Source organism: Maylandia zebra, linkage group LG23, assembly GCF_041146795.1.
Source record: "Maylandia zebra isolate NMK-2024a linkage group LG23, Mzebra_GT3a, whole genome shotgun sequence".
In the NCBI taxonomy this organism is placed as follows: domain Eukaryota; kingdom Metazoa; phylum Chordata; class Actinopteri; order Cichliformes; family Cichlidae; genus Maylandia; species Maylandia zebra.
Window position 1 is genome coordinate 30690307 of NC_135188.1, and position 27846 is coordinate 30718152.

At 40.7% G+C, this 27846-nt stretch overlaps 1 protein-coding gene and 1 long non-coding RNA gene across 6 annotated transcripts in view; one reads left to right on the forward strand and one right to left on the reverse strand.

Moving 5' to 3' along the window:
• Positions 1 to 27846, forward strand: part of ncam2a (neural cell adhesion molecule 2a) — a 457910-nt gene that overhangs the window by 227022 nt on the left and 203042 nt on the right. The window lies entirely within an intron of this gene.
• LOC112430448 (uncharacterized) lies at positions 344 to 3448 on the reverse strand. Of its 3 annotated transcripts, none has more exons than XR_013095732.1 (5): positions 3161 to 3448; positions 2681 to 2716; positions 2161 to 2313; positions 1710 to 1797; positions 344 to 1124 (listed from the first exon to the last, which is right to left on the reverse strand). It is a non-coding gene; the product is annotated as an uncharacterized LOC112430448 (long non-coding RNA). The 3 variants fall into 3 exon arrangements; XR_013095731.1 differs by having other exon boundaries at positions 2681 to 2744; XR_003022055.2 differs by having other exon boundaries at positions 2681 to 3448.

Here is a 27846-nt window from a genome sequence, read left to right on the forward strand (position 1 = left end):
ATGTCTAATTTCACTGCATTGACAGTAGGTAAAGAATTAAACTGACATTACTCCTCCACTGAATCTACATAAATCAACAGTTAAATAATGTCAGTTCTTCCGTGTTCTCTGGAATCAATCACAGCAAAGAAATTAGACTGTTTCTTTTGAAAAATGTTGGGAAAGAACAAATCAAAACATTCTATTTAAGGCCTCTGACGTCAAGATTCAGTTAAACAACAATTATAACTAAACAATTTGAGGTAATGTTAGTTTCCATTAACATTAAATTAGGTTACTGAATTGGCAAACACCTTCCTATTAACATTACCCATTTTACCCCAATAACTAAAGAAATTAGCACTTGCAGGTCAAAACCTTTATTCAAGAGATGCAAAAATAACATTGATACAGTGACTGTCAAAAATTACAGCACTGATCATACTGTGACATCTTGGTTCAAAACAGCACACTTAGAAATATTCAACGTTCTTTACTTCAACTGAATGAAACTGAAAATAACATTTCACACGACCCATATGGGATATTTAGACTGCATAACTGTTCATGCTACATCTCTTCACTAGTAAAAGAAAGAAAAAAATACAAAGAGAAATTTAAAAATGCTGCCAAACAGACAAACAGAGAACTTGTACAGAGCAAAAGGAAAAACAAACAACAACAACAAAAACGGCTCGTCCTCATGGCAGTTGCAGAGTATATAAAAATGAACCCTGCGATCTGTTCATGGAATTGAGCTTCAAAAATGCAGCAGAACAAGTGTGAGATTTAAATGTCCTCTCACCTAGAGCTGATCACCTTGCATGCATAACAGTGAGCTTCGTTGCAGGAGCAGTTTTGTCTTAGTTGTGAGTTTTTCTTGAGAGCTGAGTTGCATCCAACTCCATTACCACCCTTTGAATCACCTCAAAAGTGTAGCAGAGTTGTGATGGGTAACTCATATTGAAGGAATAAAAAAGGTCCAAACAGCATGGCTACTGCAAAGGTCACGTTATCCAGATCTTGAAGAACTACTATACCCTCGATGATGATGCCAACATCAGAAAAGTCATTGCCTGGTGCATCCTCTGGAGACAGATGTTCATTGTGGTTTTCTCAATCTGTGCAGTGGCCTCAGTCAAGTCCTGGTTAAACACAAAACATTTCTTTAAGATTCCTTTTTAAACTCATCTCTTTTGAATCTACCAGTTCTAATGTTAGAGTAATTTAAACCAATGCAAGCAACATAGTAAATAGCTATAGCCAAAGAGTTGCCTGCCATGCTGCCATTCATGGTCTAACAGAGTTTCTAAGACAGAGTGAAAAACATAATAATTTCAAATGCTTTACATTAGTTTTTGTTAGAAAGACACCGGCCCATCAGAAATCCAGGTTATGTCACTCAGAAGATGTTAGAATTTAGACTTTCAGCCCCACAATTTGGTTAGCTGTTGGTCTTCTTTTTTTTTTTTCAAACAAAAGCTAAATATTGGGGGGATTTTCCTTTGTTCACTAGAATGACAAATTTAAAGTTTTTTCACACTGATGTGACCCCTAATATAGGGGGGTGGGGCCTCAAGGGGGGGCGGCCGAGTTCACTACCAGGCCTCATGTGAACTTCAAATTATTAAAGAGGACTACTGGTCCTAACCAGTCCAATGAGGATCAAGTGGATAACTAAATGCATTTTTAAAAGTTGCAAAGCCACAATCTACTCATAAAACACTCACCATGAACTCCTGCACCAAGATGTTGCAATTGTCTTTCACACAGATGCGGAGCACTTTGATGAGACTCCCTTCGAGCATTAATGTCATCCTAAAGTATTATAACAAAGAAAACAGAGATTTGTGAACTTTTCAGTAGCACAGAAGAAAATGATCCCAGACAAAAACTTAAACCAGTCAACATGCAACACCAGCATCTACAAAGAAATATCAAAAGTTCCTGTTTGACATCAACTTTATGGATATATAGTTTCCAGAACATTTTTTTTTTTTTAAAAAGATAAATTTTTCTCAGTGGGCCAGTAAATGCATAACGAAAATTATGGCATCCTTTCGGTGGAATCAGTACTCACGGGTAATAGTTGACTGTTTCAATGGATGCAGCATAAAAATCTTTTACTGACCTAATGCAATACATATACACTTTGTAGTTAAAGAATTTTAAAGTTCCTACTGTCATCATGGCAGCTACATCCTTTAGCTTTGTGCCCTGTTCCCCCGATCACTTTGCAAACACTTTCAGCAGACTGTCAGAGAGAAACTCAGCTCCGTCAGAAACCTTGACTGTAAAGGCATGGTTGGGATGCACTGGAATGCTGCATTTCATCTAAAATGACATAAAATTATTTTGAAATAACAGCAGGCACTGTGCTTGGTTAATCAGCAATGTTTTGTTGAATAAAAACTGTGTTTCCAGATCTTATGGGATTAAAAAAATCCAAAGATGTTTGTTTCTGATTTGCAACCCAAGAACCCACAAGTTACAACCTCATTTTAGTTCAAGTGTGCATTAATGTGAGTCCAGTAATCACCTTTCTGACAATACATACAGGTTAAACCTATGGCAGATTTTGGATTTCTCAGTTGTATTAATAGGGTGGTCTATTTGAGTATGCATGCACCTAATAACTATAAAAAATCTATTATAATTAAGTTACAGAAACCTTAAGCGAAAATAGAATATACTTTCTTACCATAACACCTTGAACCCACAATCCATCAGCTGACTCCTGGTGAAATGCAGAATAGAGGTCATCTCTCAATGTGCAGCAAAAAAAAAGCAAAAACAAACGGACAGCAGGTGAGGGCAGGAGGGGTAGGGATGTAAGCTAGCATAATGCCACTGATGATATTAGCTAAAGCTGTTCAATGTCCAAAATCTCACTAACACCACGGTGCAGTAAATACACAATGTAACTGAAGAGTCAGTTGGCAAATCTATTCACACAGAAAACCAAATTATGTTATGAGTGCCTCGTAATTAGGTTTAATGTGATATTACGGCTCTTGTGCCAAAGACAAATTCAAATGAAAAAGCGCCAATTCTTTGACAACAGATAAAACAGCAAATCAGCTAACGGCTCTTTTTTAGCATGTTACATGGCGGCACTCTAGACGTTTAACTACATTTGGCTGAAATATGGTAAACATTAATTCAAAAAATCAAGACATACCAAAAAACGTAGAGTTGGCTGCTCGACTTGACTGAGATGGATGCATTTTTTAAACCACGATCCAAAGCCCGCGAGATGAAATCACGCGTGGTTTCACGAGATTTAACGTTGCTATCTTATTGACTTACTTCACCTGAACATGATATGAACAATTTAATACACCCTTTCTGCATATCATGTAGTTTTTACACTATATAGTTACATTTATCTTTAAAACATGAGGCAATTGTGTTAAATACATGCAAGATGCTTACATAAATCCAAGAGATGGCCAGTCCCTTTTTTTCAGTGTACTGAATCATGTTAGAAATGGCTAAATCAAACCAGTGGAGTCCTTACTATTAAAATGGGAATACGTTTCTTTTTGGTATGGAGATGACTGCTCCCAGATTTGATCTTGAAGCAAACTGCAGAGGGTCAAGAGATGTTTTCACCTTTGGCCTTACTTGGACCAAGACTCTCTGTCATCCAACTGATGAGTGGGAAAATGAGAAGGGAATTTCTCCTGTTGGCACAGGAATGACCACTTAATCGTGACTAGAACATTAAACTGCATTATTGGAATGCATTTCCAATTCAGCGTTTACCTGAGGGGTCGTTAAATGTTACAGCTTTAATTAGACTAGCATGCTATACGTGGGCTGTAACAGCTTCACACAGGAAATTATCATAGATGGGTAGTTTGCATATCATTAAAAACACATAAAAGCTATTTGCCAGCCACCATTTGCCAATCTGTATTTATGTACATGCAACACCAAACATGTTATTAAAAAGTGGGTAAAGACCCACTAAGATTAGCTAACACAAAGGTCGGCTAATATACTACTAGCTAGTAGTTTAGCTACAGAGAAGAAGTGGTCATTTTGTTTCTCCACTGTCTTACAATCTTCCTGATGTGTGTCTGGTTACATTTACAATATCTTCAGCTTCCCATGCCTCTTCTGTAACATGATGAGAGCTAAACAACAGTAGCAGCAGTAGGTTTCAAGGATTCCACAAACACATTACACCCTGAGCTTCACATTCTTGTGAAGCTAAAAGTAAATGTGTATGTGTTGCCAAAAGTTTTATAAAGCAGTGTTGCTGTAACACAAAAACATGCTGAGCTTCCAGATGTAATCCAAGTCTCACAGGTTAGAGAAAAAATTCCTTTCTAACTCCAAGTGACCAACAGCAGCTCTGGCATCATCACAAAACTTCCACTTTCAGTCAGAAAGGGATCATTCCTTAATCCTCAGCCATCAGAAATGCCATCGATTGCCTGTAAAGTTTGATTTTGATTTTTTTCTCCATCTCCCCCTCTCTTTCTTTTTCGCTCTCCTTCTACATCCCAGCTGTGATGGCCGAAGGCTGTCAGGAGCTGCGAGGATCTGAGCTGTTGCCAGCATACATGCACATCAAAGTGCACCATCTGTCCTGTCTCCACTTGGCCATGCAGGACAGACAATAAACACAAAATAATTATTCAACAGAGTAATTACACAACAAGTAGGACTATTAAGCAAAATAGACCTATGTTACGTTCCCCTGGGGGGTCTAGGCGGGGAGGGGGAAGTAACAAAAGTGGCCGGGTCAGAAAAAGGAGTCAAGAGGCGAAACAGTTAAATAAAACAGTTTTATTGAAGTAATTAAACTAAAAGAGACGGACAAGCCGCTATCACCATAAAAGTAACACAAACAAAACTCAGGCGTTGGTCAGTAATGCAAAATGTCAAAAGGAAAACACAGCTCACTAGCTGAAAACCACAAAACACAGCTCACTAGCCGGAAACACCGCAAAACACTCAGCTCACTAGCTGTACCCACACAAATGGCACTCTGGCCCAGAGCTCACCCTGCTCTGGGCTTAAATACCTTTAATTGCTGATGGGAGTCAGCTGTACAGGAGGGTAAGGTGGCACCTCAGGCAGAAGAGGTGGTGGGACACGCCCACACAGGCACCTTCAGGAGGAGGCCCAGCTAGGGCCGTAACAACCTAAAATATTAGTTTGAGTGTTTAGCTTCATGGTCTAAAGCATCTAGCTTCTGCCTTTTCATTCATGTCTTTCTTTTTTATTTACTCTCAAATGATCTCACTTCAAATAATTTCGCCATATCCTGCTAAATAGATATTGAGACTTTGAAAATTAATCTGAAAGATTGAAATTAAGTCACTAGAACCTATATTTGAGTGAGAAAGCTCACTTTGGTAAGCCGCTTTACCACTCTGGTAAGGTGGAGAGTTCATGCTGTAGAGAACTGCTAAATATTCCATTATGCTCAGTATTTGGTTTTATCAGGTTGTCAGAAATACAGTGAGAGGAGCTTGAAGAGGACACTGATAGCAGTCATGCTAGTACAGAAATAAAAGTTATATGCTCTTGTCAGAAACTAGTGTTTACGCAGCCACGTAGTACTGTACAGCATGTGCAAGATTAGACTTGTGAAGTGCTCTAGTATAACAGCATAGTGGGGAACAGTGTGTTTCAAGTACTGTAATACCGAAATTGAATAAATTAGAATTCGTGATTTGTGTTTGGATTCAGTGTAAAATGGCCTCTCAGGCTCTCAGGAGTCAGTGCTGCATATATAGTTAGGTCCATAGTTTGTTGGACAAAGAGATCATTTCTGTAGGTTTGCTTCTCTACACCACCATAGTGGATCATATAGTTAAGACAAGACTGAAGCACAAACTTTCAGTTTTAATTCAAAAGGTTTCTTTTCTTTTTTCTTTTTCTGGTTTGCTTTAACAGTTTAGAAGTTACAGGCATTTTTACAGCTAGTCCCTCATTTTCTCAGGCTCAAAATTAAATATAAGGTTCATTTTTAAAACTTGGATGAAAATCCTTTGCAGTGGGTGACCTGACATCTACATCCCATGACACCACCAAGTGCTGCGTTTCCTCCCTTGAGATGCTCAGCAAGCACTTTCAGTTTCTGCTTGTTTGTGGGCCTGTGCATACAGTTGTCTAAAATAACTAAAAAGCATTCACTGTTGGGTTGGCTCAGGTACGTGACTTGGCAATTGAAGAATATGCCACTCATTTGCAGGACAGTGGCAGCTCTTTTAGGTGTTTTGGCAAAAAGTCTAAGCTAGTCTTCCTGTTGTTTTCATCTCGTTGTAAACCATTTCCATTGGTGGAGGTGACTAATTGTAGACTTAGACAGTGACATACCTACCTCCTTGAGTGTTCTTGACTTGAAATAATTCTTTCTTTATCCACTTTAGTCGTCTTCTGGGCTCTTTTGGTATTGCTGAGCTAGCCAATCCAGTTCTTCTTTTTTAAGCATATGCCAGATTTTGTTTATGTTTTTATTTCTCTGATTGGTTTGCTTTGGTTGTTGCACTCACATCTCTTTGGGCCTCATATTTAAAATAACAATTAAAAGCTATGGAACTTCAGATACTTTGTCTGCTTCATTTGTCATGAAATAAAAAGACAATAGGCCTTACCTGGCCATGAAACTGCTTGTCAGTCAAAGTCAAATTAAGCTGGGTACTCCAGCTTTCTCCCGTAGTCCAAAGACATGCAGTTAGCGGGGTTAGGTTAATTGGTTATTGGTGTGAATGTGAGTGTGGATGGTTGTCTGTCTCTAGTTGTTAGCCCTGCAACAGACTGGTGACCTGTCCAGGGTGTACCCTGCCTCTCGCCTCTGGGACCCTAACAAGGATAAGTGGAAGAGAATGGATGGACCAGATAAAGCTAAAATTCTCCACTCCATTCGCATTTTAATGATTCAAATTAAAATCCACTAAGGTTGTATCTATATACAACCTTAGTGGATTTTAATTTGAATCATTTGACAAAACTATAAAAGTCGTATATTTGTCCAACAAATTAAGGATCTACCTCTTGACACCAATTTGGTCCCAATACTAATTTTAAATGATATATACTCAGGTATGAAAGAAATCAGAAGGAAAAACATAAATTCTCTGGAAGGTATGTGTTCAGATATGTACATTCAGGTATGCAGCAAGCTAAGCAGGCAGTCCACATCAGAGTATATATAAGAGAGTTCTGGAACTCTTACCAAGAGAACTAAAAGGAGTAATCTCAGTTCAGTTCATTTTTATTTCAGACATATACATTCACCAACATTTCATAACATATTTCCATGTACTTGTTTGAAAAGGAGTAGGCAGAAGTATATACTTATTTAGCCCTACCCCCTCAGGTTTATCTGCCTGAGTAATTCAAAATAATGAACAGGTCAGAGATATAATTAGAGTTAGGTCTTGTAGAGCTGTTAAATCAATACAGTACAGCATCTTAATAAATTGTTCAACTTTACAGGCAACTGAGAAGCACAAGGCAAATGGAAAAACACTCAAATGATGCATAGAGTCTTCTGCTATTGATTTTGTTCTGAAGCAAATTTATGTGCTTTTACTGCCATTTACTGTATAAACACTTTTTTCTACCTGCTTCACTGTTTTATTAGAAATGAAGAGTCATTTTATTTCAGACATCCAGACAGCTGCTGAAACTCAGAAACAAGATGAAAGTACTTTGTGTTTAAAGGATCATGTCAGCAGGACTAGAAAATGGCATCATGTTTTAAAGAACAGGATAATTGCTATACACAGATTACTGGTAGGTTTGTTACTAATAAGGACGGATGCTGAAACCTTGATGTTCGCACAGTTGAACTTATAGAAATGAAGATATCAAAGGATCAGGGTTCACGAAGCAATCAATATTTGAACAAAAGAAGAACCAAGGAGTTTGCAGACTTTATAGGGATTACTTCAGAGAAACAGTTTTCTCTTGTTTTCTTATACTGGAAATCTTGCAGCTTTGTACTTCCCCATATCTGTTTGCCTCTTCTGCAAAATGTAAAATATGCCTTTACTTATCCAAAGTGATAGGTGATTTAGATGTACATGAACTTTTGAGTCAAAACAACGGAAGAAGAAGATGAAGAAAAGATCATAGAAGCAATCTATGTACATGTAAACAACGTGGTATTGGTATACCCGAATATTGTGGTGATCAGTAGCATAATTATCTCTTAGTCAGAGATTTGATCATTGCCAGATCAACATCGTTGTAGGTTTGTGGTCATTTTTTTCCACAACCTAAAACACAAGAGGATTTGTTAGCATGTGCAAGGTTTCTAGATTAGTACAATCTTAGAGTATAGAGTGGTGTTTTGGGCCAGGGGGCACTTTTTGTTCAGTAGCAAGTGTGTAGGACAGAGCTGGACTGGCCATTGGGCATACCAGGCATTTGCCCGGTGGGCTGATGGTGATTTTTCATTTTTATGGGCCGATGGGTGTTTTTTTGTTTTTTGGGTGTTTTTTTTGTAACTGTATAAACAATGAAAGCTGGTGGATTGGCCAGATGCTGGCCAATGTGTAAAAATAACTCAGTTGTTTTGTGGTGGTTTCTATGGCGGAGCTTCCACAGAGACCAGCAGGTGGATGAGGGAAAGGAGAGGCAGGAGGAGGAGAGGCCCAAGGCGGCCGCCGGTCTGAGTGTCAGGTGAACTGAACTTCAGGTAAGAAGTTATGACCTGCAGTCTATCTGGGTCAGATATAAACCAAGTTTAAGGGTAGTTTATTTTCGCTGTGCTGACTTTTTACAGTCAGTTACAATAACTCGTACTGCGTACTAGCTAGCATGACGGAGTTTCCATACAGCTGGGCGGGTGCTATGATGTTGCTTGCCAACCGTCCCGTAAAAAATGGAATCGTCTCGTATTCAGAGAAAATATTACGCGTTTCATATTGAGCTGAAAAGGAACAGTTTGTCCCGTTCTTCAGCTACAATGGAAAAAGATACAAAGCTGGAGTTATTCTGCGTCTTTACGCTGTCAGCTGCCTCTTCTTCTCTCATTCTCTCTCTCCTGTTGCTACCTCAATAATGAAACTGATCAATGATCAGCTGACCGGCTTTTCTCTCTTGTTTGTTTATCTCCTACTTTGCGCCAGAAAGAGGAAACCAGCGGATGTCACGTTAAACAACAGCAGCACGTTTAAGCTTGATCAGCTGTTGTTAGAAGTTATTTAATATTACTTTCTAGTATCAGCTGATGTTTGCTGGAGCCACAGCTGTATTCAGCTCCAAAACACAGACTTAACAATGTGGTGTGTGCTGTATAGTGCAGCGAGGAATGCCCAGACCTCTACATTGGAGAGACCAAACAGCCACTTCACAAGCGCATGGCACAACATAGAAGAGCCACCTCCACAGGACAAGACTCAGCAGTCCATCTGCATCTTAAGGATAAAGGTCACTCTTTCGATGATGCCAATGTTCACATTTTGGACAGAGAGGACAGATGGTTTGAAAGAGGAGTGAAAGAAGCCATCTATGTCCACTGTGAGCGACCATCTTTGAACAGAGGTGGTGGTTTAGGACACCAACTCTCTGCCATCTATAATCCAGTTTTGAGATCCCTCCCCAGACGCCTTAACGCCCACTCACATCCTGGGCCATCTGACCTCAGGAATTCGCATGATAAGGTGGGGCCAGGTTTCACAATGAACTCACCCGAAACTCTGGCTGATTGGGACCCACACCCAGTTTCACACCTTGGCTCAGGCGATTAGAGGATCATCAGGGGGTCCTTTTGTCCCTCTGTGGGGGGTCACTCCCACTAGGTTTAAATCTGGGACTCTCCACCATTTGACCTTAGAACTGAAGAAGCTTCTCGGATGAGAGGTGAAACGTCTTCAAGCAACTTAAAGAAGTCCAGACGCTTTTCTTTGCAAGCTCCTTTGACGATGGAGAAACAGGTTTACCTTTTAGGTGACGTGAATGAGTTGAAGGGAAGTTATGAACTGTTTCTGAGAAATAACACCAGGATGCTTTTCTAAGTAGCTGACAGCTGGTAACTGTGCAGGGGCGGGTCTAGCAAAGTGTTGCCAGGGGGGCCAGGTAGGGCATTAACAGGGAAAGGAGGGGACAAAGAAATACTTTTCTTTCTTATTCTCATTTTTCAAATTCAATTCAAATTCAAATTTTATTTGTCACACACACACAACCATACACAGTATGACATGGGGGTGAAATGCTTGTAGCTGTACAATGCCCGACCATTAAATGACAGAAGAAAGGTTTTACAATATTTACAATTTACAGGTTACTACAAAATTTACAAATTAACTTAGGAATTTACAGTAAAGAATGTGCAAATAGCAGAAGAGATTATAAAGATTATAAAGATTATAAATTATAGGAATTATAGGATTATAGGAAATGTGTGGTGGTGCGTGTGGTGACGTGTGTGAGAGTACAGTCTTATAGTGACGTGTTTGGGAGAGTCCAGTCCTACACCTGGTTCAGGCCCCGAATAGCCTGGGGGAAGAAGCTCCTCCTCATTCTCTCTGTTTTGGCCTTAAGGGAGCGGAAGCGCTTCCCAGACCTCAACGGTGAGAAGAGTCCATTGTTGGGATGGGAGAGGTCCATCATAATCTTCCTAGCTTTGGACTTGCACCGCTTGGTGTAGATGGACAGCAGGTCAGGGAGCTCTGATTGAATGATGCGTTCGGCTGAGCGCACCACTCTTTGCAGATCTCGTCTGTCCTGCTTGGTGCTGTTCCCAAACCAGGTGCAGATGTTTGCCGTCAGGACGCTCTCGATGGTGCAGGAGTAGAAGTTCTTGAGCACCTTCAGTGACAGATGCATCATTTAAAATGTCTCGCTTTTAATAAGTAATTATCTGAATCTTACAACCAAAGTTTTTATCTGATATAAAATCTATAGACATCATACATATACCAGCAAGACAGTGTACATCACTGTCACAACAACATTCATTTTCATTCAAAGGCTTTATGGCTTTTCATATAATACCTGGTGGGCTGGTCTCTAGTCAAAATGCCCGGGCCGTTTTTTTGTCCCAGTCCAGCCCTGGTGTGGGATGTAGTATTTTTCTCAAGAAAGCCAGTCTTGTAAACTATCAAAGTTCATGGGCTAATAGCGGTAGCAGAAATTGTGTATTTTGACAAGTTATTAGAAACATCAATTGGTTAACTAGCTAAAGCTAATAAACTGGCAACAAATTGAGAATGTTATTTTTCTGACTTTATCTTAAAACAAGGTTTCAGTGATACTGAAATTATTAAGAACTGTGAAATAGCAAATGAACTTTGTGTGTAAAGTTGACAGATTAGTAAAGGATAACCTACATGGTCTGTGGCTAAAGTTAATTTTTGCCTCATCCACAAAAACTAAATGGTTAAGCTTTTAAGTGTAAATATAAAAGTACATCTAGAGTTAGATCATCTTCTCTAAAGGCAGTCCAGCAAAGTGAGACTTTTAATCCCTGCTCTCTGTCCTATCATTTTCTCTTTAACAAGAGGAGATGGCCAGAACATGTTGAGTCATTCATCAACCTGATTTCCCTCAGCAATAGTACAGTCATGTATTTTTGCAGAGGCAGTCTCTGCAATATTCTCTCCCTTTATTTTACTGAGGAGCTCGATGTTGTGAATGGAAAAACAACCACGCTTTGGTTTTATTGATTTATATTATTTTCTGTTTGTTTGCACCAGCAAAAGCACCCTTTCATTATCGGTGCAATAAGCGCCATCTCTAAATCCATTTGTCTCCGAGCTGAGCTTATTAAGACTCCACACCTTGACAAGAGCCAAAAAAGAAGCCACACTGAAGCCTGCCATTCGTTTTTGTTGAGTAACCATCATTTTTTTACATTTCCTTTTTTCCATGGGGATTTGGTAGAGAGCATTTAGCCTTACATCAAAGTTTTATGGTAGCTCTTGGGGGGGTCTGTGCTGTACTGCAGTCCCCATGCCGTCCATTAGCAACCGGCAGAACATGCTTGACCTGATCCAGTCCTTGCCTTCATGTCTTTTGCCATTTTCATAGTCACGCAGAAGAAATCACAGTTCTCTGCAGCTGGGTTGCTGTGGCATAGTGTGATGCTTCAGAGCAGGTCAAGTGGCAATACACAAAACTAGTGCTGCACTTCTTTCTCATTCCTCAGAATAAGAAGGAAGTACAGGCTTTGGTCTCTACGGGCAGGACCAAAGCCTGCAGAACTCAGCTTAGCCACATTATAGCAGAGATGCGAGACAGGAACATGTGATAGATAGCATTAATGATCACTGCATTTAGGTGAGCCCCTCTGCACTCATTTTAAATGCTCTCTGACTTGCGTGGCTTATTGGTACACGTAATGGAATTTATTAGTGATATTTATTAGATCAGTGCTTTAACTACTATTACAAGCCAAAATGACTCTTGTTAGAAATATCTGTAGGGTTGCATGGATGCATTTTTCATATCTGAAGATTAATGACTGCTTATTCTTATATGTCAAATTTTCTGAAAGCGTGGGAAAATTTATGCTTGTAATTCTCTTAAAATGTAACCCCCACCCACCCCCAAAAGGTGGAAATTGTGGCCACCTTATATATATATATATCTATATATCTATATATCTATATATCTATATATATATATATATATATATATATATATATATATACATACATACATACAGGGAGTGCAGAATTATTAGGCAAGTTGTATTTTTGAGGAATAATTTTATTATTGAACAACAACCATGTTCTCAATGAACCCAAAAAACTCATTAATATCAAAGCTGAAGGTTTTTGGAAGTAGTTTTTAGTTTGTTTTTAGTTTTAGCTATTTTAGGGGGATATCTGTGTGTGCAGGTGACTATTACTGGGCATAATTATTAGGCAACTTAACAAAAAACAAATATATACCCATTTCAATTATTTATTTTTACCAGTGAAACCAATATAACATCTCCACAGTCACAAATATACATTTCTGACATTCAAAAACAAAACAAAAACAAATCAGCGACCAATATAGCCACCTTTCTTTGCAAGGACACTCAAAAGCCTGCCATCCATGGATTCTGTCAGTGTTTTGATCTGTTCACCATCAACATTGCGTGCAGCAGCAACCACAGCCTCCCAGACACTGTTCAGAGAGGTGTACTGTGTTCCCTCCTTGTAAATCTCACATTTGATGATGGACCACAGGTTCTCAATGGGGTTCAGATCAGGTGAACAAGGTGGCCATGTCATTAGTTTTTCTTCTTTTATACCCTTTCTTGCCAGCCACGCTGTGGAGTACTTGGACGCGTGTGATGGAGCATTGTCCTGCATGAAAATCACGTTTTTCTTGAAGGATGCAGACTTCTTCCTGTACCACTGCTTGAAGAAGGTGTCTTCCAGAAACTGGCAGTAGAACTGGGAGTTGAGCTTGACTCCATCCTCAACCCGAAAAGGCCCCACAAGCTCATCTTTGATGATACCAGCCCAAACCAGTACTCCACCTCCACCTTGCTGGCGTTTGAGTCAGACTGGAGCTCTCTGCCCTTTACCAATCCAGCCACGGGCCCATCCATCTGGCCCATCAAGACTCACTCTCATTTCATCAGTCCATAAAACCTTAGAAAAATCAGTCTTGAGATATTTCTTGGCCCAGTCTTGACGTTTCAGCTTGTGTGTCTTGTTCAGTGGTGGTCGTCTTTCAGCCTTTCTTACCTTGGCCATGTGTCTGAGTATTGCACACCTTGTGCTTTTGGGCACTCCAGTGATGTTGCAGCTCTGAAATATGGCCAAACTGGTGGCAAGTGGCATCTTGGCAGCTGCACACTTGACTTTTCTCAGTTCATGGGCAGTTATTTTGCGCCTTGGTTTTTCCACAGGCTTCTTGCGACCCTGTTGACTATTTTGAATGAAACGCTTGATTGTTTGATGATCACGCTTCAGAAGCTTTGCAATCTTGAGACTGCTGCATATATATATATATATATATATATATATATATATATATATATATATATATATATATATATAGGGAGAGAGAGAGAGAGAGAAAGATAGTTAGATGGATAGATAAATACATTGATCAGTGTCACCAGTGCAAGGTATTAATATTTCTCGTGAGAAAAAAATCGTGAAATGAATAAAAAAATATATCAGATGCTACAACTCAGTTAACTCTGGTGAATAAAGAAATCTGCTTATCTGGCCTCTGAGGCCTCTGAGCTTTTCTACTATCCAGAGTACACAACATCCCACTCATTCATTCCTTTGCTTTTTCACTTTTGCTTCGACTTTCTTGTCTCTTTTATTGATGTTTGACAAGAGTTTTTACTTTCCTTTCATCTCAGCAGTTAGCCCTCCCTTTACCCTTCTTGGCTTTGTTTCTCCTCTCGCTTCTAGCTGCCCTTCTGTCTCGCTTTCCTTTGGCTCTCGCAGGCTCTCGTGTCTTTAACAAGCCAATAAGGGACAACTCGACAAACATTCCATCACATTAGCATGGGGGACTGGGGCTAGGGATTGTGTTAAGCTCAGCATTAGCCAGCCTGCCACTGCTTCAATTACGTTTGCTCAGCACTAGCTACTGCTAATGGCTAGCTCCGTGCCACATATTCCTCCAAAGAAGAAGGGCATGGGAGCCAAGTTTCAAATGGAAGATGCCACAGATGATTGTGAGGCTGAGCAACAGGACACGCACAATGAGTTGCTCGCTATTTAGTCAGAGAAGTTGGTCTGTTTGACAAAAAGCATAAAGTGATGGCATAACAAAAACTTAATTTGGGGATTCGTCCTCATGTTTTTTGTAGAAATTTCGCTAGAAATAAAGGAATAGCTGTTTTTTAAGGCGGAAAAAGCCATTCAGAGTTTAATATCTCATCTCTTGTTATCTTTGGAGACTATATCACTATATCAGTCCTGAGCTATATTTCCAGGATTGTTTCCTACGCGTTTCTGAGACAAACAGGCATTGTTTGGGCAATGGGAAAAAACAGCACCAAATGCAATGCATCAGCTCAGCAATCAGGTATTGTTATTCCCATAGCTCCTTTACCTCACTACCCCTTATTTCTGCCTGTTTTTGTCTCTTTCTCAAATCTTTCTCTCTCTGTGTTCCTGGCTGCTGCAGATAGTTATCCCTGTGGGTGGGGTAATCGCTGAGATATCATCTCCCTCGCTGTTACATCTGCTCTCTTTTTGCTGGACAATAAACACATGTAGCTGCCACACGAATCCCTACTGCATGACCCAACCTCTGTTTCTCCCCGCTCTTGCTATGGAAATTCTTCTCTCATTTTGTTTGTTTATGTAAAAATCTGTGGTATTTTTAAAAAAAGGAGATTTTAACTCTTGGTGAACTCTGGGTGGGTAGTAAGGCATTTCATTTGGGAATGTAAATGATGCACCGTGTAATGCATTTTTCTTGTGTCTGTCTATGCCAAGCTTGCAATTGTTTTTAAACTAAACTAGGTCATCTATAGAGCAGATAAACTGTACACGAAATCCAGCAAATCTTTTTTCATGAGGGAGAACCACCACATGAAATACAGACAAAATAAAGTTAAACATGCGTATTGATCTCTTTTCTTTCCCCTCAGCCCCCAACACACTGCAGCAGATGCTCACTCTCCCTCAGCCTGCTTCTTTTAGAGCTTACTTCCTATTAAAAGGCAGTTTCACCAAATGCCTGCTCATAAGAAAGTCATTAGGGTTTTTGTCTATACTTTTGTAAGTGTACATTAAGTTCACTGAAATGATTGTTACGTTGCTTTGGAACTATACAGATATATATATATATATATATATATATATATATATATATATATATATATATATATATATATATATATATATATATATATATACTTATTATGGCAAACTTGTTATCAGTCAGTGGCCTGTAATATCAGGTCAATCCAGGGTTGTATTTGTGAGCATCTAATAATGTGACTAATGGTTTCCAGCATCCACTGAGAGAAAACATTTGGCTCTTTAGCTTCTATTTGCTTCAGGAAATGTGCTGTTAATACTGTAGATTATTAGAATTCCCATTGGTTTGGAGGACCCCAGCTGTCTTCCTGGTTCTCAAGGATCATCTGTTGAGGAATGTCAGTTTAGTAGTCACTCTCTACTTTGATGCGAAAAACTGAAGGTACTACTGTAACAATAGGAGTTAAGAATAGTGTTGGCTGACAGCAAAATACACATGTCCACATGTCATTTTGCAGCCCATTGATTAACTCTAAAGCGATGCTATATGAGCATATCACTTATGTTGGACAGGTCTTTAGGGTACTATTTTCAAAAGAGAAGAAAAAACATGCAGCAACTTCCATATTCAGTTACTTTTTGATGCACCTTGTTATGCAGCTGCGTGGATCACATGAAAGACAGCGAGCAATTTGCGAGATTTTCTTTTATGCTAGCGTAGATGAATGTAGGTTAATTAAAGGTTAACTCACAAAAGTTGCTAAACTCTGTTGTGGTCCTGTCTGTGTTGTTTGGGATGATTTTTTTGACAGTATATGAGCTTAGCTGAGCACTGTTAGGAAGGAAAAAACAAGGAGGAAATAGCAGTTTGTCCCAGGTTAATTAAAAGATGATCTTGTCTTCAACATCTGGCTGTGAAGTTGTCAAATTCAATGTGAAGAGAGAAGTCAACGAATTGCCCGAGGGAGATTTCCAACAGAGCGAGTGAGATGAAAAATAACATCTCACTGGTGCGTTGGCCTCTGTGTGAGCAGAAGGAAGAGATGCGGTGTGATAGAGACAAAGATTTTGGCAAAATGTTCAGCTGTGCTATAGTTAAACTCACTCAGTTGGAGGCCAGAAGCAAAGAGCTGATTGATAAATCAGGTTTTGTTGAAACTGTATCGTACACACCTGTCAACAACCTCAAAAACATGCACTTCCTTGCGCATGTTTGCACTGACTTTCTAACTCCGCTGTAAGAATCGCTACCATTAGGCTGCTGATTCTTTTGGAGAGTTTTTGTAGATAAGGATTCAGCACAAAAAAAGCCCCTAATGAAATATTGTGTTTACACAGGTAAGGAAGCACAAACACTGAACCTTTACAACTCCTAAAATTGTTAAATATTCAATGCCAACTTCAAAGCTGCTTCATCAGGGGTATGTGGAAGGGATTTTACTAGATGTGACAGTGCTGTCATGACTTTGCAAATCTGTAATTGGAGTGGAAATCCATGATATGCCCACTTTGCATTTGAGCCTCACCTTTAAAAAAAAAGGAAAAAAAGAAAGAGCTTCATATAAAATATTTAAAACTATTCAAACTTTTATAGTAAAAGTCATGTCCGCGTATGCCTTCTCATCACTTATAGCAATGGCTCAGATATGGTGATAATTGTAGAATAAGACTGCACAGGAGTGAGGGTACATGAGTTTAAATACCTGAGGTCAACCATCCAAAGAAAGGTGAAGGTAAAGGAGAAAGTGTACGTGGGGTGAAGCGGGTGGAGACGAGGGTCAGGGTGAAAGGTTTACAAGATGGCAGCGAGACCTGCAATGATGAATGGTTTGGAGAGTTCCTGTACTGGTTTGGACATGTGCATGTTAGAGAAAGGATGTAGTGAAGGAGGACTTGCAGAGGGTTGGTGTAACAGAGGTAGATGCTCGGGATAGGGTGAGATGGAGGCAGGTGAAAGAAGAAAAAGAAGAAGGCATCTTTGAATGCACCCATACAGGCAATGTGCCCACTCCAAAAAAATCAGGTGCATGGCTGCAGGATGGTGGGAGTTGTGAGAGTGTGACAAATAAGGCCCTGATTGACAACCAGGGGGATTAAAAAAGGAAAAAAAAATCAGTGAAGGGAGAAAACTGATAATTTTCCTGTGTGGTGCAAGCAACACCGAACCACCAGTGCAGATGGCACACCAGCTAAAGAAGAGAGGAACCCTTACCCACTCTCATGGCAGCCCAAGTGCGTCATCTCGAGAGAGAGAAGTTGGCCAAGACAGCAACAGAAGCACTCGGAAACCATCACTTGTGAGAGAAACACCACTATTTATTGGATCGAAGTGAAGAGGTCTAAAATAAACCATGCACTTGCTAACGCACACTTGTGCCTTGATCGAATTCAGAGAGAAAATGTTTGTAACAGATTATTAGATCTAGGCCCTGTATGTTGGCTTTTAAAAATGTCTTTGTCCAATTTATCATTTGCCTTATGCTGTTTTGCAAAACAACATTATTTAGCTATTTTATTGTATTAATTTGCTCTTTTTTGCTACATAGAAGCCTTAACTAATTTGCTCAGTTCTAAAACGCATCCCCTTCTTCAAATGTATGTATGCTGTTGATTCAAGTTGGTAAACCCACCTCTGTAGAAGGAAAAACCACAGACAAAAAGCTTTTTAGTCACAACTCAGCTGCCTACAATTGGCTCCTCTTGCTCCCTGTTCCCCTCACACCTCCGGATCTCTTCCCGTCTTGTTTCCCCCTCCTCCTGTTTTCTCTTTCTCACCCACTGTCACTTTCCTCTCTTCTTCTCAGCGGTTGCTCGCTCAGCCAACAGGTAGACCGAGAGCTTCTGACAGGTTTGATACAGATGTGATGACATGCCGTGGCCTGAGGCGCAAAGCTGAGAATTGATTCCACCTCCTTTCTTTCCCTTTTTCCTACTCGACACTTCTCTCCTTCTCCTCCTGGTTTCGCACATGCCCCTTTGTTTATGTCATTTTCCGCTGGGAGGTGTCAGCCGCTGCTTATTATACTCCTCATACACTAATTGGGGGCAGAGGATGTGCAGATTGAGCCTTGATTGCTGCCTTCCCCTTTGCCTTCGTATCCTCCTCCCTCCCCTGTCCCCTGACACCCAGTTCCTCCCCTCTTTCACACACACACACGCACATTCGCTCCAAGCACAGTCAGGCGTGCATGCTCTGCCTCGCTCTCTGACAACATCAAACACACCGCAAGAGTGGGCACTGACACAGTTACGTGAGTTTTGGCGTCAACGCACACCAGATTACAGCTCTATTAGCGAGTGTCACCCCACAACGACTGAATGTGCTGCCTTTTCCTCCACACCCCGCCTTAATCCTCTGCTTAGAGTGTCCTTTTTGAGGTCACATGATCATGTTTGCAATGATGAGTTCGGGTATCAAACAGGAAAAGATGGATGACAAGGTCCAAGTCTGAAAGAAAAAATATAGTTTTTTGTCTTAGAGTGGAAGAGGTGGGTCATTTGCTTGAGCCTAGTTCTGCTGGAGGTTTCTTCTTGTTAAAAGGGAGTTTTTTTTCCCCACTGTTGCCAGGCCCTTGCTGAAAGGGCTACCTTACCATACAATATAAAGCATCTTGAGGCAACTGTTGCTCTGATTTGGTTTTCGTGGAGAAAAAGGGAATTTGAGTTTATACCCTGATTGTGTGCACTCTGCTGACTCGTCATGATGTTTAAATGAAAATAGCAAGGTAAATACGGAAAAGATAATAAATCCTGAGCGTGTTTGTGTTCATCCAAGTTTGTGAGCTCTGTGACATTTTCTCAGATTTGGCACAGGTAGTCACTCTGAGATGATTTGGTTGTATCCAGCTTCTCTGCTCAATTTGAAACAAATGCAGTACAGATACATTTATAGGCAAGACTCAAATGCTTGTTATGATTTTAAGTCCTGTGCATATATCCAATAGGGGGCCTTCTCTTCCTGCTACTAGGTAGCGATCATCTGATTCAATGGTTGTTCCACCCTGTTGAATGGAAGCAGTGGGTGGTGTGAGGCCACTTTACAACAGCAACAAAAATCTGCATCAGGGGGCAGGAGGCTGGAGAAGTGGTGTGGCCTCTAATCCATGTGCCTCCCCGCCCTTTTACATGAGTTCCATCTACAGTATGGACATACACTATATGGAAACACATTGGGCTACAGCTCTTGATCTTTGAAATCAGTGGTTTTCCTAGTACTTCTCCACATATGGTGTTAATTTTTTTCCACTGACTTTTTTCCAGCTTAAAATGAACCTCTTAAAATGACCACTAAGGGTTGTCAGCATATTCTGGGCTTCTCTCTGTTTATCACCAATCCGGTCGTTAAGTGATGACGTGACGAATCCTACTTCCGGGCCTAAAGTAGTCTGCGACCCTGAAAAGGATAAGCGGGAGCGAATGGATGGATGGGTATTATGCTAACATAGCTGTGTCGCTAGCGGTCACGTAGCACATCATTATATACCAGCTAGTTAAACTTCAGTAACCCTACAAACGTCACTGCTGTTTAGCTTTGTGTCTTCATTTATGTTGGAAGTGATAACAGAGCTGTACGTTTTAATTTGTTTCCAAAACCCCGCAGTCAGGACATGCTATATTGTATTTAGATAGAGGTTAGCGAGCTAACTTCCTGCTAACTTCTAACTCCGTTAAATATCATAAATTCCGTTTTCATGGATGCCTGGATGTTAAACTCAATTGTTACACCTGGTAGAGCAGAACGCTGATCAATTTATTAAAGATGAAAGACTAGACAGTTTTTCAACTCTCAGTAATGCCATAGTGATCGTTTGATATATGGACCTGCAGCGGAGTGTAGGCCCAGACACGGCTAGTGACGTCAGACTTAACTACCAGATTATAACTGCTCCATCCATCTATCCATTTTCATCTGTTTATCAATTTTAAGGTCATAGTGTGGCTGGAACCACTGTGGTGTTTTTCAGTGGGTGAAATCAAATCAGATGAAAAATCAACCATATCCTTGTTATGGTCCTGTGTTTGTTACCCAGCATTTCTAAGCTTTTGAACTTTTGACTTATTTAAATATAATTTAAATATTCCATTTGGTCCTTGGTTCATGTAATGTGTATATGTATGTTTAGTTCTTAGTTCTAAGTTGCTTTTGAATTTAATTCCTCCCTTAGTGTTCCCTCCATTGTGTTCTTTTAGCTTTGCTTTTAGTTTTGATCCCTTTGTCTTGTCTTCTGTGATTCAGTTCATCTGTTTCAGTCTCCCCAGCTGTCTCCACTTTCTCTTATTACCCTTACATGTACACATTGCCTCTACGTTGTTCTCCACGACCTGTTGTTCTTCCTTCCCAGTGTTCCCAAGCTCAGTTTTTCCTAGTGTTCAAAGTTTAGGTTTAAAGTAGTTATAGTTTTCAGTTTTCTTTGTACTCTATGTTTTCAACATTTATTCAAACCTGCCCACATTCTTCAATAAACAGCTCGCTTTTTGTTCACTTCAGTCTGCCTGCCTATGTATCATTTTGACCCACCAGCCTCTGTGTCAGTTCTCAGTTTTCAGTTCTATATTTGTTTTAAAATCAAGATTAATCACAGACAGCAACAAGCTGTTTTTAAACTTTTTAGGAAGCTCCAAAGTCCAGCTACTGTTTACCTACATTAGTGCCATCTGTCTGAACTCGATATTCAGATGGGATTTGTCCAGATGGCGTTGGCATCAGCTACTATTGCCAGTGCCACGTTCGAGATGCCTTCTTAGATGTCATCGCGTTTCGTGATTAATATTTTGAGGACTTCTAATGGAGTGTCAAGATTGAATGTGCACTTTTTTGGCATTTATGTTGTGGATGGTTGGAAGCCATTTAATATTGGATGAGGGATCGCACACAGAGGCAGGGAGATTTCAAAAGATTGTTTGCTGACAGCTGTATCAATTTCACCCCACCCCAACACATCAAGCTGAAATTGGGTCTGATCTGTGGTTTTGTGCCAATGCAGCTAAATCTCTCTGCATTGATGAATATAGAGCAGAACCACACATATTGATGGACCACTGGTTAAAACCTCCACAAAAGTGATGTTGTGCTTAAGTAATGTTGACAAATCAGAGTTGTGCTCATCCATTCACACATATACACTGCACCCAGCTCTTTTTTTTAATGATTTGTAGGGCAGTATATGACACATTCACTGACAGGAACAAGCTGTGCGTGTCGTGACTTTTATTTATTTATTTGTCAGTCCCTCTTCCTGGCAGATATTTATTTCCTGAGCAACATCATGTAAAGCTGCTCCACAGTTTTAGATCGAGGCTGGAACCGGTGCACTCAGTCTGTACCCTCTCATCCCATTAACACCTACTTCCTAATCTCTGCAAGCAAACATACATTACCTTGACTTTTAAAGGTGTACGCGGCACATAACTGATCTTTGGCCTAAGTATCGGCACCTGCGTTAGGCTGCTGTCGAAGGGGGGGAAAGCATGGGAGGAGGTATGCAAAATTAATGCAAACACCTAAACAACAGCGTGCTGGGTGAAAAATTACAACGGCACAATGGGAAAAAAGCAAAAATCTGTCCCTGTTTCAGCACTTCCTGTCCCATTTCACACCCGGACACAGAGATTAGCGTACCATTAATAACCCCACACTTTTGGAAGCAGCTGATTAGGGAAACAAAAATGCAACTGAGGCATGAGGGAAATATCATGGCAAAGTGACACTTTGTTTGCAGGCTTCCTCTCCAGCTATTCAGAAGCTCACTCGACAGCTGAGTTTTGCTAATTAGCAAACTGCAGGGACTTGATGCCATATCCAGGTGCTACAAATGAGTAAGACAGCAAGCGTTTCCAGAGGAAAGGGCGCAGTCTAAGCAGAGTGACGGCTCTGGTTTTGCAGGCTCGACGCACAAGGTTCTCGGGTGATCAGGCGCGCAGCTCCTTAGCTTTCAACACGAGTGGCCACAAATGAATGAGCGCATAATGAGAAATCCAACTTCACTTTTATCTCATTTGAGCTAAAATTTTATTTGGTGGCATTTTCCTATTCAAAAACAGCTCAGGGTAACTCAGGCATTAAAGGCCTTTAATATACAGTACTGTCTTTGCGATGCTTAGTGTTTATGCTACAGAGAAGCTTTGTTTTTCTATACGCCAATTCACATGACCGATTATATATTCTGCACCATGCAGAAGAGATTATCCAGGATTCAGATGCTTGTATTACATACATACAAATGCTTGTACAGTAGAAAGATTATTTAGGAGCTGAATTAGAAGAAAGGATGACGCGATCAGTGTACATCATTTTTCTAAGGTTTACAGCAAAACTTACTTTTTGTTGCACCCAAACAGAAATTAGAGAATGCATTCAACTGAAATCCAAAATTAACCACAACAAGGAGGAGGGCAGCTTGTGCCCACTTTAAAGCGGCCGTTTGATGAACAAAGTGGTTGTTGCACCCACATCCCTAAATTTTCTCTGCCCTTACACGTGCATGCTTGTGTGCAAAGCAGTGCTCGGGAGTTTAGTGTCAACTCTCCTACTGTAATTATCTCCCATCCTGAGGACGCAAACATGATTGGACTGTGGGGAGGGCGCAGCGGCTGACGACTGCATTAATGCACCTTAATTTTGTATCAGGAGAAGTTGGAGAAGAGTCACAAAGTGAAATAAAAATGAGGATGTTTGCATTGGTTGCGGTTAAGTTTTCTGTGCTCATGGCTATTTTTTTTTTTTTTTTACTGAACTGAAAACCTTAATACTTTGCATGTTTACTGCATCGTTTTTCTGAGGGATGTATCTGTAAAACAAGCAGCCGGGGAAAACGCAGCATTTTCTGATTTCTGTTTAGTTCAGCGTAAGATATGGAGAGGCTGCTGCCATTAGTAATTTGTTGTGCTTTAGTGTTTCAGCGTGCCGTTTTAATATTGGATTCTGGAGGATCAAATGAGCTTTTAAGCATTATTAATATCTTATCTGTATGTGAACGTTTTCTGCAGCTACAGGATAGAATATTATTGAAGTGAATAACCAAGATGCCCTGATAAAAGGTACCTTTTATCAGGGCATCTTTTCATCTAGTGTCACAAGCAGCAGGTCAATCACCCGGTGAACTCTCTCTGCATCTCACACAAACTTGAATATCCACATTTTGCAATGGCTGACTCTTTCACTTTGTTCCTTTGACTTTTTTTTTCGTGCCATCTCCTGTAACATTATACTGCTGTAGTTTCAGTAAAATACTCACTAACTACTGGATGGATTTCTATGAAACTTCTGTGCTGATATTCACTCCACATTATGATTTCTTAGATTTTCTTCTTGTGCCGCCAGCAGGTCAAGATTTGACATTGTTTAATATTTTATGACCAATTTTAAGCAAAGCTAAAACATTTTCAGCCTTATCTGCATTTTTTGTTTCGAAAGACAGTTAGCAAGTTAGTTTGAGAATGAAGGCCTCAAGATGGCTGGGACCACCTGGCAAGTAACTGTCCCTAGGGAAAGGTAAGTAATCCTTGACTAGTTGCAAGTGGGTGTGGAAGGTTGTTGTCAGTTGCTGTGAAATTTAGAATCAGAATCAGAAAGGGTTTTATTGCCAAATGTTGAGCGGGTTTACAACATTAGGAAATTGCTGCGGTGCTTCAGTGCAAACATACTGTTATAAATACTGTTATAAATTAAGCTTAAATAGACATGAAAATAAAAATGAGAATAAGAATTAAAAGTGCTAAGTAGATAGATAGATAGATATATACATGATATATACATGATATATACATGAGTGCAGGTGGTGATCAGTGCCAAACATGGAATGATGCAGTGAACACAGCGTAGGGTCATGTGTTAGTGGTGGGAACAGTCATACGGTTATTGTTCATGTGTTCAACAGCAGAGGGGAAGAAACTGTTCTTATGGCGAGAGGTTCTGGTGCGAATGGACCGGAGCCTCCTGCCTGAGGGGAGCAGGTCAAACAGACTGTGTCCAGGGTGAGAAGGGTCAGCTGAGATGCTAAGTTTCAGTAATGGAGGCCTAAACATTAGTAAGGGGAACATGTGTACACCTTGACCAGAAGGCAAGTGGTTGAAAGTAGACTTCTTCCTGTTGCTAGCTTAATTAAGTCAGAACAACAGTGCTGTATTAAAAACCTCTTGTCTGCAAATCCTCACCAGCTGTAAAGCTGCAAAATAGAAACTCTTAAAAAAAGGAGCAGTCACACCTTTTGGATCTTGATAGTTTCACCCGTAAGGGATAAGTCATTCATTTCTGGCTTTTCCAAGTTTCACTACTATTCAGTGGTTTGTTAACATTTGATTGCTGGCAAGCCAGCATCTTCCATGCAACCTACAGGCAGCCTCGGCAATCTGCTGGCAAACAGGATTTTGAGTGGAGCACCGTCTTTGCGACCAATTTCACCAGAAGCAACCTCCACCAAGCATTTGATAAAAAGTTGAGTGAGTCATTGTTTTCGCAGAAACCTCACGTCTCATTATTCTGTTGTCATACCCAGCACACCCTCACAATTTTACAGAGTGATTAAGATACATAATACCCAAAGTGCTTTATGTGGTTTTGACCCCTCCACTGCTCACAGTCTAGTTAAACTTCTAATTAGTAGAAGGTGGCGGATTGATCCAAATATTGACAGTATCAATACCGCAGCTATTATTGGTATCAGATCATTAACAGCATGATCTGATTTTTTTTTCTATCCTCTAAATTCAGCATGTAGCCCGCTGAATTGTGTTAAAATATGTTTTGTTTTTTGGTGGGGGGGATGACAAAAATATAGCTCAAACATACACTTTAAAAATAATGTCAGAATGTTTTTGTGCCGACTGTCACATCTATTTTATTTATAGTCTATATCACATTCAAACCCAATGTGCCTTAGAGACACACTTACAGTCCAGGTTAAAAAAAACACTATAGAAATACATTAAAGCTGAAAGGAGACATTGGAATTTGCATAATTAATGACACACTGCTTTCCACTACATAAGCTGCCTTTAAATTAAGTTAAAAGTAGTAAATTTGCATTGACACTACTAAAATGGCCCTTTATTTACCTGGTATTGCAAAAATACCCACAATGTTTGTTTGTTTGCTTGTCTATTAATTTATTTCAGCCATGTAAACAATATACAAAGTTCATTAGCAAAGAAAAGAAGAGAACAAAATGCTATACAAAATAAAGCTAATACATTTCAATATTGCTTCAACTGCTCAGATTCAGTTATATATCGAAAAGGAGGGGGAAGAAGTGCACACTTATGTAATCCCACTAATCCCGCTAATATAGTCTGCAGTAATAATAACGAACATATTTCTGGTATAAAATATATATCACATCATAAAATTGGCTGGCCGGGGGTGGGCTAACGACTTGAATCTGTTTTTTAACAGATTTGACAATGGTCCACTTATCACCTCTCCCACCCACCAGGTTCCATTAACCCCCTCCAGTTGCTGCCCCCCCCCCTCCGGGTGCAATGCCATTGTCACCTGAGCTCTCCTCTCACCACAACCCTGCTTCACCCCTATCCACACATCTACCCACAACAAAGCCAGCCCCACCCCCCACTCCAGCCCAGCCTCACATCTACTTCACAGCTGATCAGGTGAGAAATCAGCTCAAGAGGATGAAGGCAAGGAAGGCAGCAGGTCCGGATGGAATATGCTCCAGACTGCTCAGGGACTGTGCAGAGCAGCTCTGTCAGGTGGCCCTGTGCATCTTCAACCTGAGCCTGAACTGTGGAAGACTTCCTGTGTGGTTCCGGTGCCAAAAATAGCACACCCCAGGAAGCCCAACCACTTCAGGCCTGTTGCCTTGACTTCTCGTCTGATGAAGACCATGGAAAGGCTCATCCTGCACCACCTTCGGCCACTGGTGGGCTCAGTGATGGACCCCCTGCAGTTCGCCTACCGTTCTGGAATTGGAGTGGATGACGCTGTCATCTACCTGTTACACCGATCCCTCTCTCACCTAGAGCAGGCGGGGAGCACTGTGAGGATCATGTTTTTGGACTTCTTCAGTGCTTTCAACACCATCCAACCTGCACTACTGAGAGGGAAGCTGGAGGGAGCTGGAGTAGGCAAACAGCTGACTGCATGGACCATCGACTACCTTACCAACAGACCACAGTATGTGAGGCTCCATGACTGTGTGTCCGAGGTGGTAATCTGCAGCACAGGGCCACCACAGGGCACGGTTCTCTCACCTTTCCTGTTCAGCCTTTACACTTCAGACTTCTGTTATAATTCGGACGATTGCCATCTACAGAAGTTCTCAGATGATACAGCCATCATTGGATGCGTATCAGACGGGAATGATCAGGAATACAGGGGGGTCATCAGTGACTTTTTTGGCTGGTGTGAGACCAACTTACTCCAAATCAACGCTGGCAAGACAAAGGAGATGATCATAGACTTCAGGAGGAAGTCACCCCCTACGACACCGGTGAACATCCAAGGGAAAGACATTGAGATAGTGGACTCTTATTAGTACCTGGGTGTTCACATCAACAATAAACTGGACTGGACTACAAATACAGACGTCCTGTATAAGAAGGGCCAGAGTCGACTCCACCTGCTGAGGTAACTGAGGTCCTTCGCAGTCTGCAGGACTCTGTTAAGGACATTCTATGACACTGTGGTAGCATCTGCCTTTTTCTATGCAGTGGCCTGCTGGGGGACTGGATGCATGGACAAGGACAGGAGCAGGATTGACAAACTGGTGTGGAGGTCTAGCTCCGTGCTGGGATGTCCCCTGGAGTCTGTGGAGGTGGTTGGTGAGAGGAGGATGTTAGTAAAGCTGATATCCATCATGAACAACCCACATCACCCACTGCATGAGTATGTGAGTGGGCTGAGCAGCTCCTTTAGTCAGAGACTGAAACACCCTCGCTGCAGGAAGGAGCGCTTTCGCAGATCATTCATCCCAACAGCAGTTAGACTCTATAACTCCTCAATCACGATGTCATAAGTCACTGGACACTGTGAACATCCACGGTCACCACTTCATAGATAATGGACGTTCCATGTGTATGGACATGTGCAGGCATATACATATGTATATTTAGTGTGTACATGTGTGTGTGTACATGTCTATAAATAGGAATAGTAGTGGTACAATAGTTATGTCAAGCTATATAGTTTATGTCTTCCATATTTCCAACCATATCCATAATCACATACTGTGTATGCTACCATTGTATATAGTGTATTATCTTA